Below are 10,407 nucleotides of genomic sequence, written 5' to 3'. Positions count from 1 at the left end.
TGTAGATAGTAACACTACTACCAGCGTCTGTCTTCCTCTTGAAGATCCATTTATTTTCTATGACTTGCCGATCATCGAGCAAGTCCACCAAAGTCCACACTTTGTTGTCATACATGGATCCTATCTCAGATTTCATGGCCTTCAAGCCATTTCACGGAATCTGGGCTCATCATCGCTTCCTCATAGTTTGTAGGTTCATCATGGTCTAGTAACATGACTTCCAGAATAGGATTACTGTACCACTCTGGTACAGACTGTACTTTGGAAGACCTACGAGGTTCTGTAGTAACTTAATCTGAAGTTTCATGATCATCATCATTAGCTTCCTCACTAATTGGTGTAGGAATCGCTGGAACTGATTTATGTGATTAACTACTTTCCAATTCGGGAGAAGGTACAATTACCTTATCAAGCTCTACTTTCCTCCCACTCACTTCTTTCGAGAGAAACTCCTTCTCTAGAAAGGATCCATCTTAGCAACGAATAACTTGCCTTTGGATCTGTGATAGAAGGTGTACCCAATAGTTTCCTTTGGGTATTCTATGAAGACACACTTCTCCGATTTGGGTTCGAGCTTATCAGGTTGAAACTTTTTTCACATAAGCATCGCAGCCCCAAACTTTAAGAAACGACAACTTTGGTTTCTTGCCAAACCACAGTTCATAAGGCGTCGTCTCAACGGATTTTGATGGTTCCCTATTTAAAGTGAATGCAACTATCTCTAATGCATAACCCCAAAATGATAGTGGTAAATCGGTAAGATACATCATAGATCGCACCATATCCGATAAAATGCGGTTACGATGTTCGGACACACCATTATGCTGTGGTGTTCCATGTGGTGTGAGCTGTGAAACTATTCCACATTGTTTTTAAATGAAGGTCAAACTCGTAACTCAAATATTCTCCTCTACGATCAGATTGTAGAAACTTTATTTTCTTGTTACGATGATTCTCCACTTCACTCTGAAATTCTTTGAACTTTTCAAATGTTTCAGACTTGTGCTTCATTAAGTAGGTATGCTTATATCTGCTTAAATCATCTGTGAAGGTCAGAAAATAACGATACCCTCCACGAGCATCAACACTTATTGGACCGCATACATCGGTATGTATTATTTCCAACAAGTCAGTAGCTCGTTCCATTGTTCCGAAGACGGAGTTTTAGTCATCTTGCCCAAAAGGCACGGTTCGCAAGCATCAAATGATTCATAACCAAGTGATTCCAAAAGTCCATCTTTATGGAGTTTCTTCATGCGCTTTACACCGATATGACCCAAATGGCAGTGCCACAAATAAGTTGCACTATCATTATCAACTTTCCATCTTTTGGCATCAATATTATGAATTTGTGTATCACTACGATCGAGATCCAACAAACTATTTTTATTGTGTGTATGACCATCGAAGGTTTTATTCATGTAAACAGAACAACAATTATTCTCTGACTTTAAATGAATAATCGTATTGCAATAAACATGATCAAATCATATTCATGCTCAATGCAAATGCCAAATAACATTTATTTAGGTTTAACACTAATCCCGAAAGTATAGGACTATAGGGAGTGTGCGATGATGATCATATCAATCTTGGAACCACTTCCAACACACATCGTTACTTCACCCTCAACTAGTCTCTGTTTATTCTGTAACTCCTGTTTCGAGTGACTAATTTTTTAGCAACCGAACAAGTATCAAATACCCAGGGGCTACTATAAAGTATAAACACTAGTAAGGTACACATCAATATCGTGTATATCAAATATACCCTTGTTCACTTTGCCATCCTTCTTATCCACCAAATATTCAGGGTATTTCCACTTCTAGTGACCATTTCCTTTGCAGTAGAAGCACTCAGTTTCAGGCTTTAGTTTAGCTTTGGGTTTCTTCACGGAAGTAACAACTTGCTTGCCATTCTACATGAAGTTCTCTTTCTATCCCTTTGCCCTTTTCTTGAAACTAGTGGTCTTGTTAATCATCAACACTTGATGCTCTTTCTTGATTTCTACCTTCGTTGATTTCAACATCACGAAGAGCTCGGGAATCGTTTTTGTCATCCCTTGCATACTATAGTTCATCATGAAGTTCCAGTAACTTAGTGATGGTGACAAGAGAACTCTGTCAATCACTATCTCATCTGGAAGATTAACTCCCACTTGATTCAAGCGATTGTAGTACCCAGACAATCTGAGTACATGCTCACTGCTTGAGCTATTCTCCTCCATATTTTAGCTATAGAACTTGTTGGAGACTTCATATCTCTCAACTCGGGTATTTGCTTGAAATATGAACTTCAACTCCTAGAACATCTCATATGGTCCATGACGTTCAAAATGTCTTTGAATTCCTGATTCTAAGCCGTTAAGCATGGTGCACTAAACTATCAAGTAGTCATCATATTGAGCTAGCCAAATGTTCATAACGTCTGCATCTGCTCCTGCAATAGGTCTGTCACCTAGCGGTGCATCAAGGACATAATTCTTCTATGCAGCAATGAGGATAAACCTCGGATCATGGACCCAGTCCGCATCATTGCTACTATCATCTTTCAACTTAGTTCTCTCTAGGAACACATATAAAACATAGGAAAGCAACAACGCGAGCTATTGATCTACAACATAATTTGCAAAATACTATCAGGACTAAGTTCGTGATAAATTAAAGTTCAATTAATCATATTACTTATGAACTCCCACTTAGATAGACATCCCTCTAATCATCTAAGTGATCACGTGATCTAAATCAACTAAACCATGTCCGATCATCACGTAAGAAGGAGTAGTTTTCAATGGTGAACATCACTATGTTGATCATATCTACTATATGATTCACGCTCGACCTTTCGGTCTCCAGTGTTCCGAGGCCATATCTGCATATGCTAGGTCGTCAAGTTTAACCCAAGTATTTCTGCGTGTGCAAAACTGGCTTGCACCCGTTGTAGGTGAACATTGAGATTATCACACCCGATCATCACGTGGTGTCTCGACACGACAAACTTTGGCAACATTGCATACTCAGGGAGAACACTTTTACCTTGAAATTTAGTGAGAGATCATCTTATAAAGCTACCGCCGAACTAAGCAAAATAAGATGTATAAAAGATAAACATCACATGCAATCAAAATATGTGACATGATATGGACATCATCTTGTGCCTTTGATCTCCATCTCCAAAGCATCGTCATGATCTCCGTCGTCACCGGCATGACACCATGATCTCCATCATCTTGATCTATATCAATGTGTCATCACATGGTCGTCTCGCCAACTATTGCACTTACAACTATTGCTATCACATAGCGATAAAGTAAAGCAATTATTTGCCACTTGCATCTTATGCAATAAAGAGACAACCATAAGGCTTCTGCCAGTTGCCGATAACTTCAACACAACATGATCATCTCATACAACAACTTATATCTCATCACGTCTTGACAATATCACATCACAACATGCCCTGCAAAAACAAGTTAGACGTCCTCTACTTTGTTGTTGCAAGTTTTACGTGGCTGCTATGGGCTGAGCAAGAACCGTTCTTACCTACGCATCAAAACCACAACGATATTTCGTCAAGTTAGTGCTATTTTAACCTTCTCAAGGATCGGGCGTAGCCACACTCGGTTCAACTAAAGTTGGAGAAACTGACACCCGCCAACCACCTATGTGCAAAGCACGTCGGTAGAACCAGTCTTGCGTAAGCGTACGCGTAATGTCGGTCCGAGCCGCTTCACCCAACAATACCGCCGAACCAAAGTATGACATGATGGTAAGCAGTATGACTTGCATCGCCCACAACTCACTTGTGTTCTACTCGTGCATATAACATCTATGCATAAACCTGGCTCAGATGCCACTGTTGGGGAACGTAGTAATTTCAAAAAATTCCTACGCACATGGAAGATCATGGTGATGCATTGCAATGAGCGGGGAGAGTGAGTCCACGTACCCTCGTAGACCGAAAGCGGAAGCGTTAGCACAACGTGGTTGATGTAGTCGTACGTCTTCACGATCCGACAGATCCAAGTACCGAACGTACGGCACCTTCGAGTTCAGCGCACGTTCAGCTCGATGACGTCCCGTGAACTCCTATCCAGCAGAGCTTCACGGGAGAGTTCCGTTAGCACGACAGCATGATGACGGTGATGATGTTGCTACCGACGCAGGGCTTCGCCTAAGCACAGCTATGATATGACCAAGGTGGAATATGGTGGAGGGGGGCACCGCACATGGCTGGGAGAGATCAAAAAATCAACTTGTGTGTCTAGAGGTGCCCCCTGCCCCCGTATATAAAGGAGGAGAGGAGGGGAGGGGCCGACCCTCTCTATGGCGTGCCCTGGGTAAGTATGGCAATGGGTAGGATATGGGCAGGGTAGAGCAATACCATACCCATACCCGTCTAGTTAGTGGGTACAAAATTCTACCCATACCCGTACCCACGGGTATAAAACTTTACCCATACCCATACCCGATGGGTACCCATACCCATTAGGTACCCAACGAATAGAACAAATAGTACACAAGTTGTTCATAATTTACACTCATTCATAGGAAATTTGACAAAAAAATCAAATATCTTAGTTCATAACAAGTAGATGGGTACAAGACTAATATCAAAATTTAGAAATCACAACATACTCATAAGTCAATAGGAGTAGACGAGTCACATGACAAATTAATGATTAATTGACAACAACTTAACATTATTTTTACAAGCGGGCAGGGTATGGGTATACCCGCTGGTACAAGGCTATACATGTACCCTACACATGATTTAACGGGTAGGGTATGGGTACTACCCATGTGTATAAAAGTGTGCCCATACCCTACCCATGTGGGTGCGGTAACCGCGGGTACCCGTACCATGGGTAAAATTGCCATCCTTAGCCCTGGGGAGTCCTACTCCCACCGGGAGTAGGATTGCCCCCTTCCATGTAGTAGGAGTAGGAGTCAAGGAAAGGGAAAAGAGAAGAGAAGGAAGGAGGGGGCGCAGCCCCTCTCTCTAGTCCAATTCGGACTAGACATTGTGGGGGGGGGCTGCCTCTCTCTCTTTCCCTTAAAGCCCAATAAGGCCCAATACTCCCCGGCGAATTCCTGTAACTCTCCGGTACTCCAATAAATACCCGAATCACTCGGAACCTTTCCGATGTCCGAATATAGTCATCCAATATATCGATCTTTATGTATCGACCATTTCAAGACTCCTCGTCATGTCCCCGATCTCATCCGGGACTCCGAACTACCTTTGGTACATCAAAACACATAACTCATAATATAAATCGTCACCGAACGTTAAGCGTGCGGACCCTACAAGTTCAAGAATTATGTAGACATGACCGAGACACATCTTCGTCCAATAACCAATAGAGGAACCTGGATGCTCATATTGGATCTTACATATTCTACGAAGATCTTTTGTAGGTCAAACTGCATAACAACATACGTTGTTCCCTTTGTTATCGGTATGTTACTTGCCCGAGATTCGATCGTCGGTGTCTCAATACCTAGCTCAATCTCGTTACCGGCAAGTCTCTTTACTCGTTCTGTAATACACCATCCCTCAACTAACTCATTAGTCACATTGCTTGCAAGGCTTATGGTGATGTGCATTACCAAGAGGGCCCAGAGATACCTCTCCGACAATTGGAGTGACAAATCATAATCTTGATCTATGCCAACTCAACAAGTACCATCGGAGACACCTGTAGAGCACCTTTATAATCACCCAGTTACGTTGTGACGTTTGTTAGCACACAAAGTGTTCCTCCGGTATTCGGGAGTTGCATAATCTCATAGTAATAGGAATATGTATAAGTCATGAAGAAAGCAATAACAACATACTAAACGATCAAGTGCTAAGCTAACGGAATGGGTCAAGTCAATCACATCACTCTCTAATGATGTGATCCCGTTAATCAAATGACAACTCATGTCTATGGCTAGGAAACTTAACCATCTTTGATTCAATGAGCTAGTCAAGTAGAGTCATACTAGTGACAATTTGTTTGTCTATGTATTCACACATGTACTAAGTTTCCGGTTAATACAATTCTAGCATGAATAATAAACATTTATCATGAAATAAGGAAATAAATAATAACTTTATTATTGCCTCTAGGGCATATTTCCTTCACCTTCGTCCTGTTCCCTGTCCTGGAAGGTTGATGATGACCAGTCAATGCCATTCGAAGCTTCAAATTCAGCTTCATCATCAATTAGTCCGGCCGGGTCAACTTCAGGGGCAAAGGTATGCTTACGGATTGGTGGGATGAGGCTGGTCACTTTATAATGCGGCGTTGGTATCATATGGTTCTCCGCATCATAACTCGGTTGGTACCTGGTGAGATCTGCCTCATCAGCAATCAGGGTGGCCACAGGGCGTATTTCTTTTACACAAGCGGCAAAGTCCTCCTGTTCAAAAGAAGTGCCGTCCTCCTTCAGGCTTGGATACCCAATGGCGATGTTGGCCGGGACTAGTTCCGGTGTCCAAGCATTGTCCCGGCTTAAGGAAGCCACGGCTCCGGCTCTCGCAGATGATCGCCTTAGATCATTGAATCGCTGGGGCAGCACAGAAAGCTTCTTTACCACATCCACTAGGAGTGTGGGGACTTCATTTGACAGGGCAACTATGGCTAAGGCGCGCTGAGATCCAGTGTAAAGTTGTTCCACAATCGTATAAACCGCCTTCAACTTCACCAACATGTCCTGATTAAATTTTGTGCTCTTGGGGGCTAATACATATTGCTGTTAAATCTACACAAGTATTATATTCTACACAAGCATGTGAAGGACCGGTTCATTCATTTTGATTAACCCGGTCCTTGGGGACTACAGATTAAGCTGGATTTTTACAGGTTTTACCAAAGGATACTGCTAATGCTTATATGTTTGTTTTAAAGCCTACAACATATTCATCATAAGAAATAGACTTGGGGGCTGGCATAGTAAGGATAATTCAGTGAAGGGGGAGATTATACCTCAAATTTCTGGTGGATTTGCTTCACCATATCAACTTCAACGTCACGGTTGTTGTGCACTTGGCTAAGATAGCCAGAAAAAACTTCCCCAATGCTCATTTGAGGATAATCAGCAATGTCAAATCTGACCTTACAACGTTCCAGGTGCTCCTCCTTGGCAGAACACTTGGCGAACAAAGTAGGTCTCCCCGGCTCAGTATAGCCAGTCTTGGTAATTTCAACATCAGCGTCTTGGGGGTCGTCTGTCTTGGTCGGGCTAGAGACTTCAGGATTTTCAGAGCCATCGGCGGTTTGCTTGGCAGGCGGGTCAGCAGGCGGCGTTGGCGTGTCATGAGCCGGTTTAGGTGGCAGCTCAAGAACAGAGGCCTCAGACGCGGCCGCCTGGAGTTCCGGCTCCTTGAAGATTGGCTCTTTGGCCGGCTTGTTCTTCTTCGTCTTCTTGCTAGGCTTTGCTTTTCCGTTGCATAAGATCAAAAGATCAGTATAAATATAAAGAATTGAAATGAATACATACAAGTCAATCATCATTACCCTGGAGCGGTCTTGAAAGCCGGCAAGTTGGACTGGATTGAGTCGTCGAAGGAAGGTGAAGTTTCCTGATGATTCGAGTTAGAAGAGTTGAGTGGTTGACGAGTGAGACCCGCCAAAGGATAAAAGGGATTTAAATTGGAGGTGACCTCTTTTCGGCGCTTCCTTGGTGTATTTGGTAAGCCGGAGGAGAGTTCCGCATCTTTGCTGGTCCGGGTCTGCCTCCGGCTCTCATGAATTTTTTGCTTCAAAAGAAATTGAGGATCTTGATAAGCTATGGGATGTGAAATCTTACTTTCCGGGTTACTCTTCAGATTTGTTGTCTTGGCAAAGGCTCTGAGTCGAAGGAAATAATAGTTACCTCTTCATCTACCCCATGAGTCGTTCCCGTGACATCCTGGTCATAATCGGTATCAATAAGGTGATTAAAAATAAGCCAAGAGAGTCAAGGGCTACCTCTGACTCAGAAGAATCCTCCAGTTGAAACAACTCAGAGGTGCTAGACTTTTCTCCTCTTTTCTTCGCGGCGTCTTTCCTGGCGGCTCTCTTGGCCTTCCTGGCTCTCTTCGCAGCCTCATGATCATACTTTGCCTTCCATAATTTATCATCAGCCTGCGAAAATTAGCAAAGGTTTGAGTATAGCCAAAACATCAAGGATGAAGGTAATTTATTCAGTTTGGTGACTTACCGCTGGAGTCGGGTTAGCTTTGCAGAAAGGGCTTAAGCCCACCTTGCCACAATCTGCTAGGCTCTCGTTCAAGAGAGACTTGGTCATATCGTCGATGACGTCGTCAGGTAAATCATTAGGGCTGTGCCGCAGAGGGTCATTCTTCTTGCCTATATAGGTGCACATTAACCCGGAGCGGTGGCTCGATGGGATGATCTGCCATGCGACCCAGCACCGGACCAGATCAATGCCATTCAAGCCGTTCCCCACCAGCGCTTTAATTTTTGCAAGGGTGGGGGCGAGCTTCTGGCGTTCAGCGGCTATCACCTTGTCAGGAAGCGGATGATTGGATTCAAGACGCAGAGCACGGTAGCCGAGTAGAGGATTCTCATCAGCCGGAGAAGTGTCATGGCAATAAAACCATGTCTGGTTCCAGTCTTTGGGGTGACTTGGTGGATTCGCGTAAGGAAAAATGACTTCTCTCCATCGTTGGATTGAGACCCCGCCAAGCTCCAAACTAGGTCCATTGGCACATTCATTCTGGCGGTTCAAATAAAACAACTCTCTGAAGAGTAGCAAGCTGAGCTCTTCTCCAAGATACACCTCACAGAACACTTGAAAGTTGCAAATATTAGACACAGAGTTGGGTCCGATGTCTTGAGGATGCAGGTCAAAAAAGTGCATGACGTCTCTGAAGAACTTTGAGCCGGGTGGTGAAAAGCCCCAGATCATGTGATCAGTAAAAACGACGACTTCCCCTTGTTTGGGCTGAGGCTTTTCCTTTGTTGGGTCACGAGCACGATATGACATAACTTCCTTCTTTGGCAGATAGCCAATCTTCACAAAGTCATCAAGCGTACTATCTGTGACGATGGACTTGACCCAATTGCATGAAGTGGGTTGTTCGGGCGGCATTGTGAAGAAGGAAGTCTACTAAAGAGCAAAAATTCCGGTTCAAAATTAAGCCGGAGAGAAAGTATTACAGTACATATTCAAAATGGCGGCTTATGAAGGGGCCTAATGGTATATGGCTAATTACACCAGGTTATTTAAACCACCATGAGCAGTCAAGTTACTTAAGCCGCCATGTATGGTTGATGTTATCTATTGAGCATTGCAATTTAAGTCAGTTATTAGAGCCGCCAGGGCTAGGTGTATCTATTAAAACACAGATGTGTGGCAAAGTGTCATACAAACAAGTTTCACAGATTGCAATTATTATTATGGATCAACAGATGCTCAGAAAAAGGAAATATTCTAGACCTAAAAAACCAGTACAGGTGAGTTCGTGAGTTCTAATGAAGTCTCTTTACAGAAAAAAGGGATCCGCTAGTATCAAAAATGAAAGCAAAACAACCACCACATGAGTTCCATATTACTTTTGGATCAAAAGAGGCTTCGGTGGAGGGGCTACGAAGAAACCGTGATGAACTACGAAGAACATAGAGGAAACTCGCAAACCCTAATGCGGATCTGAGGTGCGGGAAGACAAAAACTTACAGCTGCAGATCTACTGCGGAGGGTCGCTGCCGTATCTCTGGATCGGTTCAGGGTGATGCAGTGGCCTAGACGAGGACGATGGTGCGCTTTATGGTGGCGGCGGAGCTCGAATGGCAGAAGGGTGCGAGAGGTGGAAGACGATGGAAAGGGGAGAATGAGGAAAGACCGGTCGTGCCTATTTATAAGGGAAGACTGAGAAGTGGGCGCGAAAAAGAGGCCGAAAATATGGTTATCCAGCTACTAGGACGCCTCAATTCTCGGGATGATCATTAAGATAAGGATCTGTTGAGATATGTTGGACAAAGCGTGCGTTAATGGCAGATGACATCATGGCGGGTTATCACAAATCTAGAGGATTATGTCATGGCAGGTTATAAAGCTTCTGTACAAATGAAGAGCAGAATTTTTTTTCTAAGTGTTGAAGATTGACATGAACCCGTTCAAATCAATCTGAGGCCTAATGTTGGGGATATAACTATTAGGTGACCCACCCAGGAGGGGACGGGTTATACCTATGGTGACTCTAAGATATGAAGCCCAAGATGACACTTGAAGATGGCGGTTCAGTTAAGGGCCCAAAGCCCAAAGGCGACTTAAGGCCCGTAGAGATAAATCGCCATATGTATGTAACTTGTATTGTAAGGCAGGAGTAGAGAGAGACTGAGCCGGACACTGTTTATGAGCCGGCCGGGACTCTGAGAGCCACCGGGCGTCGACCTCTGTATATAAAGGGACA

Source organism: Triticum aestivum, chromosome 5B, assembly GCF_018294505.1.
Source record: "Triticum aestivum cultivar Chinese Spring chromosome 5B, IWGSC CS RefSeq v2.1, whole genome shotgun sequence".
In the NCBI taxonomy this organism is placed as follows: Eukaryota; Viridiplantae; Streptophyta; class Magnoliopsida; order Poales; family Poaceae; genus Triticum; species Triticum aestivum.
This window is presented reverse-complemented; position numbering follows the sequence as displayed.